The sequence below is a fragment of the Bidens hawaiensis genome, unplaced genomic scaffold (genome assembly GCF_021521415.1).
Source record: "Bidens hawaiensis isolate Kalapana, Puna unplaced genomic scaffold, B.hawaiensis_p1.1 tig00005079_1, whole genome shotgun sequence".
In the NCBI taxonomy this organism is placed as follows: Eukaryota; Viridiplantae; Streptophyta; class Magnoliopsida; order Asterales; family Asteraceae; genus Bidens; species Bidens hawaiensis.
The window spans coordinates 1,698,656-1,711,737 of record NW_027491323.1 but is presented as its reverse complement, the minus strand read 5'-3'; the positions used below and the strand labels follow the sequence as shown (position 1 = coordinate 1,711,737).

The 13,082-nt window shown below is 34.3% G+C and overlaps 1 pseudogene across 1 annotated transcript; it reads right to left on the bottom strand.

Moving 5' to 3' along the window:
• Window positions 1-7,729: 7,729 nt before the first annotated feature.
• On the bottom strand, window positions 7,730-13,082 carry LOC143628864 (AP-3 complex subunit delta pseudogene; annotated as a pseudogene). The gene is made up of 3 exons (XR_013152828.1): window positions 13,054-13,082; window positions 8,788-10,984; window positions 7,730-7,804 (listed from the first exon to the last, which is right to left on the bottom strand). The product of XR_013152828.1 is annotated as an AP-3 complex subunit delta pseudogene (transcript).

Sequence of the window (13,082 nt, the reverse complement as noted above, 5' to 3'; positions counted from 1 at the left end):
TCTCAAAGATTTGATAACTAAAAATAAAGAATGGTAGTATTTTTTTATTCTTCGGCTGGATTTTATATAATAGTAATATGTTTTGTCTTTGGTTTGATTGGCGATATTTTTAGCACAATATTATACCATCTATTATCATACATTTACAGTTCACTTTCACATTATAAGACACTTGATATCCCTTTTTGTGTATTTGCATGAATAAAATGGACCTTGGTGAAACGTGAGATGCTCTACTGCAATTTGCGGTTTGAATATGATGCATACGTGAGTAATTGAACTACTTGAATGGACTTAATCGTTTACCTTTTAATTGTTTTCGTTCTCTTATCTCTTCTTCTGAATTATCATACTTGGTTTTATATATTTAACTTGAGATTGATGGAAACAATGAAAAATGTTGAAGAATGGATATTTAGCATCAATGAATAAAATTCTTGGCAATTAAAGACGCGTTCGTTTCACATAATTCATAGGAATTCAAAGGAATTGGAATTAAAATCACATGATATGGTGTATTCGTTTCATTGGAATTGGAATCTTAATCCCATTTTGGTGTGTTCAGTTGTCAATGAATTGGAATTGGAATTCAATTCATTCAGATTCCTTTAAATAAAGAGATTTCAAATCCTTCCAAAATGTGGAGGATTTCAAGTGAATTCACTAGAATCTTTTCTCGATATTTTATTTTTATTTTTTTAACGAGGACAATGAATAAAACATTTTGTGTTTTTACTTTTTTTGTTTTTGATTTATATTTTCAGTTATGAATTTTTTATTATTATTTTTGAATTTTTTAGAGGCTTTTATCTTAATAGAAAACCCCTAAAAAAATTCAAAAAAATAATTAAAAAAAAACTATAGCGCACAATATTAGTTTTCCTTTAATTATAATAATCACATGTTAATATGTTATGAATTTGAATTTGTGTTTGAATTTAAATTTGATGTGATGATATTACTATTATAGTTTCCTTTTTTTTTACGTTGGAAGTACTCCGATTTTTTTTTGTACTTTTACATGTTATGTGTTCTTCAATGTTTGACATTGGTTTATCGGGATTGAGTTTGATTCGGATACTATAGACGTTCTAGCCTGACTTGAATAAGATGCATGCAACTGTCTTTATAACTATTTGTTTTGGATGGTGTTACATTTAGTAATTAGTTTTTAACTTTGTGTTAACTGTTGAAGTAACAAATTGTTTTTTTTCGCTTCTCCTATTGTTTACACTTGTCGGTTGATGCTATTTTTTTTGTCAACAGGTGGACTTACATCTTGTTCTTACGGGAATTGTTGTCATTTCAGTTGAGATGGCATTCCTATTTTCTTATAACAAAAAAGGAGGGCCTGAGCTTCCCAAGCTCTATGCTGTTGGGGAACTCCGCAAGGGTCATTGGATTAACATTCAAAAGGTTAAAAAAACATCGGGTTGATTTTCATATACGGTTTCTTTTTTCCTTTTTTAGTCTAATTGGTAACATTTGTAACTGTAATCGATTACCTTAACAGACCGGAAATAACTCGACCTCAACTCGATTAACAAGCCCCACCTGAGCCCGCCCAAAACATGACTAAACAAGATCATGGACTTTTTAAGACGATTCAACTCGTATATCATTATGGTTTCAACATCTTGAATCTTGATGTATGAAAGATTATTTTTGTGTATTACTTTGTTGGCTACTACTTGTGATGGTTCAATTTTTATTAATATCAAATGGTCATATGCGTATGTTTTTATACTAGGGTTTGTATTAATTGTTTAATATTAAATGATCATATAGTTCTTTGTTGGGAAAAACCATGAGTTAGTCCATGATATTGTTATAAGACCAAATTTGGGTGGGTTAGGTAAGGCTAGTCAACCCATCAACAGTTTTTAGTCAACTTTTAGTTGTTTTTTAAGTACTAATGTATAAAAAATGATTACATATACTATTATTCTTAAGTTAATAAGGTAAAAATTGTCTTCAAAAATCGTGACAAAAGTTATCAAATTGGTTGCATTTATCGTTTTGTTCTTGATATGTTAACAATTTGTAAAGAACATAAAGCTATTAACGTATATATTGTTTTAGCACGACAATTAGTAAAAAACATGACTTTTTTTTCTCCTCTATTATAGATACTCAACATTATTTTCAAGTGATTATGTGATTATTATGCAAAATGTTCCGCTGATACCTTGTTACAATCGCAAATCATTCAATTTATAAACATCTTTTTGTAATTGCATTTAAATATTTTCCACCAGTGTTGTATACGGGTTATAACCTAGTTCCTTTAAATAAAAGGATCCTAAATCATTTCAAAGTGTGGAGGTTTTCAAGTGATCAACTCATTGGAATCTTTTCTCGAGTTTTTTTTTTTAAACGAGGACAACGACTAAAATATTTTTGTGTTTGTACTTTTTTTTGTTTTTGATTTATATTTTTAGTTATGAATTTTTATTGTTATTTTTGAATATTTTTTTGAGGGGTTTTTATCTTAATAGAAAACCCTTAAAAAATTAAAAAATAATAATAAAAAAATTATAACGCAAAATATAAATAAAAATAAATAAATAAACTAAAATGTTTCCATCTTTATCCTCGTTAAAAAAACCGGTTTAGCCACATGCTTAACACAGGTAGCTACACTTGCTTGCTTGAGAAGCTGCTAAGGCTGCATAGCAATAGGGTAGCTGCAGTTTGGCATAGCTAGCTTGCTAGCTGCACTGGCTTGATAGCTACTAAGGCTGCTAAGGCTCTAGCTGTAGTTTGGCGTTTTTTGTGATAGATTACAATTCATTTGTCAAACGAACACAATAAGAATGGAATTGGATTTCAATTCCTTTCAATTCTAATTTCTATTGGAATGTTCAGATTCCGAATCAAATTCCTTCAAATTCCAAATCCTATGCAAATTCTAATTCCATTCTATTCTGTGAAACGAACGCACTCTAAGAGGCGAAAAAGATTTTAGGAAGGAAAAATAATAGTTTAGTGTAAATCAAACTTTAAATATTAAACATTTAATTTTAGGGTATGGCTAAACGTACTTCTCTCCCTTGCTAACCATATCCCCCCCCCCCCCAAACTATCATTTCCATTTAACATTTGTAATTGACATGTTAGTCCCTTTTATTTTATTTTATTATTATCTCAAAATATCAAATAAAAAAGTATTAAGTTTTTATTTTTGTTTTACAGTCTTTTCATATATTTTTATTGTTGATTTTATTATTTTATTTCTTTAAGATTTTATTAAAAGTTTGTTTACTTTTTTTACATGAATTAAAAAGTTTTATATACTTTCTCTAGCTAGTTTTTTTTTATATTTTTTTTTATAAAATATATTCAAAACAATTTGAATTTTTTTTGTTAGGTTTAGATATATGAGATTAGTGTTATTTGAGAAAAGAGCTAAGTTTGTTTATCAAGTGGTATGTTATTTAACCCTTTTATTTTTTTAAAAAAATAATATGATTCTTTATATAAGAATGTAAACTATCTCTTAATTAAAAAAACGCTTTTCTAAGTAATTTGCTTTTTTTAAGTACTTTTAAATATACATATAAAGATAAACAGTAAAAAAAAGTTAAATAAAAATTGAAAAAAATATGCTTTTATAAAAAATAGTAATGATAATAAAAGATAACAACAAAAACGTCTTAGTCGGATTAATGTAAAACTTGAATGAGGGGGTATGTTTAATAAAAAATGGATGGAAGGGAATACGTTTAGCAACACCCTTAATGTTAGCACTGTTTAAATACATCTTTCTAAAATCTAAGTATAAACATTTTAAAACCCGTGAAACAACCATTTACTAAACATGTTACGTTCAAGTTAAACCATATACTCAAGAGTAACTCGTATATTCAGTGGGCAGTGCTCAAATTGGTATTTTCAGTAAATAAAAGAGATTTTATAGTAAACCCCAAACCGTTTTGATTATTTTCATACCGTATAAGTTTATTAAAAAGAATGACTAATTCTCACAATTGAGCATACATTTTGACGAATTATATGCATTTAAGTGATATTATAGCTATTTATACACTATAAATATATAAAACACCATTTTACCCAAAATTCTGATATATGTGAAAATTGACCATTTTAAGAAATTCACCCAGATGCACTTACAAACATACATCAATCTTTTTGAACATGTTAGATACATGATTCACATATAGGAAGTAGCGTAACAAAACCAACTCAAGGGTTTAACATTTGAGATCTCACGCGCATCCTTGATTTCGATTTGGTGTCGATACATCTTCTTGGCTTGCCTCATTTATGAACAGAAGCTCAAGTTTCTAAAGTTTTCCAAACGAGGGTCTTATCGATATTGTTAATCATCACACCCACCCCGGCATCCTCAGTCATCATCATGATTCAAACTGCTGACACCTATAGACGGTGCCTCGTGCCTCTAACATTCGGGGTTTCCTTCACTATACAATAATGAACCATTGCCTCTGAAGGAAAATGCTTTTACAACTATAAAGATCTAGTGAGTTAAACGGTAATGGGTTATTCAAATGTGAGAAAGCTTTCAATACAAATGATATGTCAAGGGATTCCAGACGTTTGACTTGACTATAGTCAAAATTCAAAACACTACTGTTGCAAACCTACTGACATGGACCTTATATTAGAGATTTAGAGATGTAAATTTGGATCCATTTACATATAAACGGATCGGCTTTAAAAGTTTAGCCAAAACAACAGTTAAAAGTCACCCAAAACTATTATTCAAAAATGCAGGTTGTAAGTAAATAGTATAATTAATGTAATCATAACCAAATACAATAAGATGGTGTTTGTTTTTGAAGTGATTTTTTCTTTCCTGCCTCTTATGCATCAAAAAGTACTACCTTCGTTGAACCAAAAAAGACCGACTGTTTAAACAGATTAGATCAACAGAAATCTGTCCCAATTTTCAAATCAACCAACGTATCTGTTAAATGTATGTGGGTCATCTCACAACAGCTTCATGGAAAAAAAAACAGTCAACACAGGCTAACAAGAGGAAAGCTTGTATTACCAAATACCAATGATGAACGGGAAAGCGAGATGGTGCTAGGGTGGGGTGGCAAGCAAAGATGGGGAGGAATTATTCGGTATGAAGTTGTGCTTGGTAATATTTCCACAAATAAACAACTGCCTCTGAAATATTTCCACAAATAAACAACCGCCTCTGATATCACAAGGAGAGCAAATAACAGTTGGTTAATACAATAAATTGGTAATGAAGAGAAATGATGAAAACAGAAACACATATTTAAATTGCAAATTGAAAACGACTGGAGAGAGCACATAGAGAAAACGAACCTCATAGGTTTCCATGCAGATAAAAGCAGCCTCATACTCGATACAACTTAAAGTGTAGAACTCCTTCCATCTCTTATGGTGGAAAAAAAGGATGATTTTGACTTTTTGAGGTCAAATTGAGTCTTCTGAGATACAAAGATGCACTATGAAACGCTTGAGATTAGAGGTGGCAATCTCAACACACTTAGATAACTGATGGATCAGGTTATGCTTTATCTTTAATGATTCAAGCGAGTAAAAGAGAAAACATAAAGCTTAAAAGGAAATGAGCCAAAAGTGACCTAAAGGTCATCTACAATGCATAAAACATCCCACACATCCTTCTACTAAATGAATATTGAATAACGGTATATTGGATCACATTTGACACATTGGTACAAAAATTTAGAAATGTTAAGACAGCTAGTCACAGTGGCAGATCCAGGAATGTTTCCAGGGGTTCACTGTTTTTAGATGCTCTAATTTCATAGGGTCGGATATAAACATTTGAGTCGGTTCGTCGGTATCACATAATAAAGGTATGAAACAATACTAAAAAAGCATCGTCATTAGAAACTAAAAAATCAAGCATGAATGATAACATATAGCATATCAAAAGATTTTAAGAACCCTGTAGGATGAACAAGTATAATCAAGTTCATCTAGTAGATCATGATGGTTCAATAAAATAAAACACAATTTAGGTTGTTCACATGGCCTAACGCTAACTTGCTAAGAGAATTCAAACAACCGAACTCCACTCAAGTACAGTTAAGGTTAACCAATTTGAAAATCAAACACATGGCTTTAGAATATTAATAGACTTGGATGTTTCATGGAAGATAAGAGTTCCATTTAAACACAGTTAAGGTAATTTAAAAGAAAATACTTATGAATAGTTAAATTAACACTTTTGATAAGCAATTCAAACGATCTTAAAATAGCTTATCATGTATTACAAAACCTATGAACACGCACAGTAGATAGCTATAATATGAGATTCAGTATGAAACCACATCAAAAGATTTGGTACAAAAATCAAACTCCCTATGATGTACAAAAGAATTGGTACAAAAATGTCTTGTCATGTTTGACACTACACTATGTTACAATGGACAGCTAGAAACAACAGCATACAAACATGCAGAATACCTTTTCGACTGCAGCCCTTCTAAGAAGACAGGAGAAAACACAGGAGAAACCAATAAACACAAAGGCCTAAACCTCAATCTACACATTAAATCCCCATTTTAGAACTTACCGACAAAACACGAGCTTAAACGCTACATATTACAACGATATTTACAACTATTAAGCGGGCTGGATACCAGGTACTAGATTCTAAGAAAACATAAACAGATTTCTAATACAACAAATCAGGTGCTAAATGACAGCATGCCAAAGTGGGGTGATGCTACAACAATAAAATTAGGGCTTCAAAAAAGTAATAAGTTTCAACAATCAAATTTGGGCTTCTAATAAGTAAAAAATACATGTAAATAAATTAACATGCAAACAATTACAAAATAACAAACTAAAAACTTATATCAAAAAATTAAACCTGGGCACATGGTGGCTGGTCCCGTACCGTGGAGAGAAATAGAGAGTCAGGGGCTGCACTGCCACAGCGAGGCCGGAGGCACGCGTGGTGGCCGGAGCAAGAACAGGAGCAGGGCTCGGTGTCTGGGTGGAGTCTGGAGGGCAGAGGCTGTGTCTATTTTGTGGGTCGAAAAGTTTTATAAAACATTAGAACCTTAAACATGTAACAAATAAAAAAATTCAAAAAATAGTGAAACAAGGGAATCAAACCCGAAACCTCAAAGTTTATTAAACCCATGTCTTACCCACTACAACACTTGGGTTCACTCCAGTTTCTCTATATAACATTACACTATTATTTCAAAACTCAAGAAGAGGGGGAAGGGGGGTCCTGTCAACCCCCTAGTTACTACCTACGTCCGCCTATGGCTAGTGGTGTGGGTCAAAAAGCACATAGCAAAGACCAAAACAATTAAAGATTGATATCAATCTATAAGTTGCAGCATGAAGATCACCTAAAACAGTTAAGCTTCTCTCCTCCCAAAGCTAAGGGCCGAAAATCTAACTAACAACATGTTTGAATCCTAATATAAAATACAGCTCAAAGAAAGTAAACCAATTATACATAGGCAAATAAGTACATACGCATACATACCGGTTGGATAAATCCTGAGACTGGTCCCAAAAATTATCTTAGAACTTTGGTATCTTGCAATGAATAATACTAGTAAGCCATTAACAAATATGAAAAAAAGAAAAAGAAAAAAAAAACTCGTCAAGCTTCAAGCACGGGCCAAAAAGATGAATTTAGCATCAAGTCCTTGCCATGATATGCATTTCAATTTTTAGAAATCAGGAATCCCCTCAAGTTGTTCTTTATTGAGTGTTAAAAAGATGGAGCAATGTGCCTTTGACGTGCGCATGATCTTAGTGAAAACTTGAACTCCTTTGAAAAAGTATGCTAGTAACAAATTTTACAAGCAGATTAACTATTGATATATGAAATCCTACATAGGGATTAATGCTTGTTTTCCTGTTTTTTTTGCTCTTTTATCTGTAGCTACTGTAATTTGATCTAACTTACATTATATCACTTTTTACGGTTGTTAGTTGATAAGAATTGATATGTGTTGATTGTGATGGATTGGATTTAGGGAAGATAATAGGAACAAAATAGACGATTGTATTACGAAAGCGTAAAGGAAAGGTTACAACGATAATCCAGGGCTATGCCCTCTCTCCATACATCGGAGCCCGAACAACAAACAAACTAAATCCTACCCACTAACACGTCTTATTCCTATTACTTATACTATCTCTATATTACACTTTAGTCACTTGTATTAATTTCCCATTGACCCCCGTAAGAATGCCTATATATTACTTTCCCCCATAGCTCATTCCCATCATTAGTACATAGGGGTTAGTACATCAATGTATGTTAGAAGAATTTTTCAACTTACATTATATCACTTTTGTACGGTTGTTTGATCTAATTCTCTTAGTTACATTTCATATTATCCATATTATTATACTCTAATACTGCAAAAAAACCAACGCTTGTTGTTTATCCATCTAAGGCTTATACAAAATGAGAACGAAAGATCCCAACCGAGCATGAAACAATGATAAATTCTAGTAAAAACAAGTGTTATCTAATATATTCAGAAAAACAATATGATATTAATAGCTTGGAATATCTCAATACAAAAAGAGACTAGTATTAAATGATTTAAATCATGTTCAAACACAAAAACAATCTCATATATAAGCACAACTCAAAACGTTGCATCTTCAAAAGAGAAAAAGGTATACAAGCATACAAAAAGAAAACAACATGAAACAATAAAAAGAAAACTTTAAAAGTAAACTGACCTTGATATAGGAAACTCAAATCAAAGTTATGCAAAGTTGCAAACACTACAAAAGGAAATCAGGAATTACTGGCTTTTGAACCGGTACATCAGCACCGCCATCAGCTCTTCGCCTACTTCTATGCTTGCCACCACTTTTCGGCTTATTTTCTTCTTTTCCCTCAACATTTTTACCACGATCACGATGCTTGCTTCTTCTTTTACTTGAACTACCAGTTTCAGAACTCTCCACCTTTGAATGTGACTTGCCTTTTCTTCTGCCATCGTGATTATTAATATCCAATACAGTATCATTTCCTAAAAGAACGTCTCTCACGGCTCCCGAGATCAAGTCATCATTTTCATCTGTTTTCTTCGTTATAACCGGGACCCTATCTCCCTCATCCAGTTTTACCACAACGGGTCTCGGTCTGTTAGCATTTGGCTTCTTTTTTAGCACTAGCGACTCGTCTGTAAGCTTAACCAGTTCGTCCACATCAGCATCCCTTTGGTTAGGGTCGTTTGCAGGCGGGAAACTTGAAGATGCGTTTTTATTATCACCAGAAGGAAGATAAAACAACCCATGTCTCTTTCGGTGCTCAGCAAGTAGAGACATTGATTCACCAGCAGACGACTCTGATTCTTCATCATTCTGATTATTAATAACAGATTCACCATCAGTGTGCAAGATATTAGGTTTTATGAGACAAAACGAGTCACTAATTGATAGCTTAACATCTGCGCATATAGTATCTAATTTGCCAAGATTCTCTTCAAGCACCAACCCGTTTGGAACGGGAACCCATTCTTGAGCATTAAAAGGAATTGGGCCAAAATCCTCTGATAGTGCATCTTTGATTAATGTAATAATAATGTTAGTTTTTAAATCCACTTTATCGACCATCTTTTCTTTCCGGTCATGATGAAAACATATCTCGTCTTGTGCTAACCGAGCTAAACCAAGAACGTTCCTCACTCTTTCTTGTATTTCAACATCATGGCTTTCAGTCAACGGGGTCAAAGATGTGATTACAAGAGTCAACATGCTGGTAACAGACTCCTGTGAAAAAGTCTCCCTTTTGGTCAAAACTGGAGAGCTTGTAGCATTATCGGTTTCTGTAAACTCTTGTTCAGATTCCGAATATGTGAAACCAGGTTCCGTATCATCAAAGTTTGAAACTGAAGAATTCACACCTTTTATAAGAAAAGAATGAAGGCAAAAGCTCAAAACTTTAAACAAGGAATGAATATATACAGATCTTATTGATGGTGGCAAAAGATTAGTGCGCGGCTGTAATAAAGCTTCCATGATCTCAAATGGGTTCCTCGAAAACTTAACATACTCCCCTGAAACCCAAGCAGCAGCAGATAATATCCTATGAATAAAAGGATTTCCAAGCAAAGCTGGATCAATCAACAGATCACGGCCCACATGCACAAGTTCGGGCCTAACATCTTTGACCCGCATCCCAATATCTATCAACTGATACTCGAGTTCCTCCCCATTTTGACAATGTGGAATCCTTGCCATTTCACCAAGAAGTGAAACATACCAATCGAAATCAATAATAATTTCGTAAACGTTTCTAGAACAAGTCGATAACATCGACCTCAAAATCTCGTTACAGAACTCAGGATCCGATTTCAGTGCATAACCAATCAAAACCCTAGAAATTTCCACCACATTATCGTCAGAAAGCATCGACATCACAAGCTTCAACGCTTCAAGCTTAATATTCCTATCAACATCACTCAAAGACTTGATCACAACCTCCTTATTCTCCAACACCGCCCACAAATGCTTTGGCGCAACAAGCAACAGCCCCTGCAACCCAAGATACCTCAAATTCAAATCACTATCCAACAAAAACTCCCTAATCTTCGCCACCGCAAACTCATACTCCCAAAAACTACTCCCAATCGTCCTCACACACTCGAACACCAAACTCTTCGCCTCAGTCCGCCTCATATGATCGCAAATCGGCTCAACAACCTTCTTCGCCAACCTCGGTTCCAACTTCCCAAGACACGTGAATATCTTCAAAACCTTAATCAGCACCCAGTTGTTCCTCGACTCGACTAAAACTCAGGCGCAAGCGGGAGATACGCCCTGGGTTCTTTACAAGCTAGTTCGCAAAAGACACCAACTGTAGCGGGTAACTCAGGAAAACTATTATCTAACAAGGCGTTTAAAACAAACCCTAACCGCATCGGGATAGTTAGTAAAAACCTTACGGAGCTGGTTGGTGAGGTCGGTGGAAGGAGAGGGAGATGCCGATCTTCTTGTGCTTCCGTGGATTTAATCTCGTCAAGGGATTTGGAGATTGGGGAGATGGAGACGGATGCCTTTGATTAAGTGTGCGTTGGAACCATCAGGCAGGAGCAGGAATTGGGGCGGGGTTTTATTTGCAGATGCCTACAAAGTGTGTTTCAGTTGCAAAGAGACCCTGATTCAATTACCCAGTTTACTGTGGCCGTTCATAAGACTTCTCATTATTATTATTATTATTATTATTTATATAATTAAGAAATTTGGTGTCGCAAACTCTCCAAGAGGACACTTTGTGGTCTCTTATTTGTCCTTTTTTTGTTGTTTTAGTTTTGGTTCGTAACAAATGTAACAAAAACCAGCCGAATGTTAATTTTGTTTTGTTTTATTTCCGGTATCGTAACGAACGTGACGGAAACCAACCGAATTCAAGTAGTAACAAACGTAACGAAAACCGACCGAATGCCGATTTTGATTTGTTTTTTGTTTTTTTGTTTTTTTTGTTTTAGTTCCGGTACTGTAATGAACGTGACAGAAACGAACCGAATTTGCGTAGACTCACCGCCTGAGATCGACAAATGTTGGGTTTTACCAACGCCCGAGTTTTACCGCCCGACGCCACCCCATTGGTTCACCTCAAATTTTATTATTTTTTGTTTTTATTTTGGTTTTAGTTCTGGTACAATAACACACGTAACTGAAACCGACCGAATTCACATCGACTTACCGCCTCAAAACTTGCTACCGACAACGTTTGGGTTTTACCTACCTGCCTTGCCGCGACGCGCCGAGTATAACACTAGTTATATGATGAATGTAATTAATTATTAATTATCCCATAGAATGGCATAGATGCTTGATGGCATTGCGGATCTTTCTTCGGGCCGAATCGAGCCGCGGCCCCATCTCATTTTTCGTTTGATAGTATCCTTCTTCCGGAAAAATCAAGAAAATATATATATATATATATATATATATATATATATATATATATTGAGTGCGGCCCAAGCAAGTTACTTGAGTATGGCTCATCCATATTATTTGAGTCAGGGCCAACTTTGAATTTTTATAAATGTAAAGTTTGTTTAAAGTCGAAGATGAAAAATCATTTACGAAATAAACGTTACGATAAAGAAAGGAAGACTAAGAAATAAAACTCCATAAGACCAACCGCAAGCCCAAATAAATTTTAAACAAAAAAACTAAGCATTAAGCCCGAAATCCAACCCTACATATGGTTGATGTTCGAACACAACAACAAACGGAGGTTCCATTGTGCGATGCCTGTTGTGTGACTTACTGACTTATGAGGTTCGGCACAGAAGTCAAAACATAAGTTTAGAAGCAAGCAAAATTGATGAAATCGTTTGGATGTAAAATCAATTGATTGATTAGGCACTGCCGTTGTCTGCCGAGGCCTGAGGTTCGGAACTGACTCGTGTTGGGAGTGAAATCGATTAATCAAAACAGTCAATAGAAGCAAGTAGAGATCATGTTCGGTAATCCACATTTCACCATTTTGTATTTCTTTCAATTTGATAGGTTAGGGTTTGGAATTATTGTTTGACCCGACCCGAACCGGATTGCCAACTCGAAACTTAGAAGTAGGAAAAAGAATTTGGTTGTTGTGACTTTTGGCTCATCCATACTAGATGCTCAAGATCCGCCACTGCTTGATGGGTTTTGGGCCGAGTATACTCAATGATGATTTTAAAAAACTAACAAGTATGCCTAAAGTCCACGGGTATGCATATGCCATGCCTAACGGGTAATTATGAAACAGATAGCTGACGAATTTTGAACCAAATATGAGACAAACTTCTATAGTCGGGTAGGAAGTTGAGATTACCTTTGTCCCAAAACCGACCCTTTGCGTTCCTACATGGACTTCACGAGCAAGCACTAACACTAATACTTAACAAAAAAATATATACATTTTAAGCTAGCGGCCGTTGTAACAAAGGAGAAACTGTCACCAATTTAAATAATTAAATGTCTATATGTTTGTCTACACTTTTCTTTTAACTTTAGAAGTACGTAGATGTATTTTAATTGCTCTAATATTATAAAGCAGCTCCCTTAACAAACCTGGAAGGCTGGACTAGAGGTGCACACAT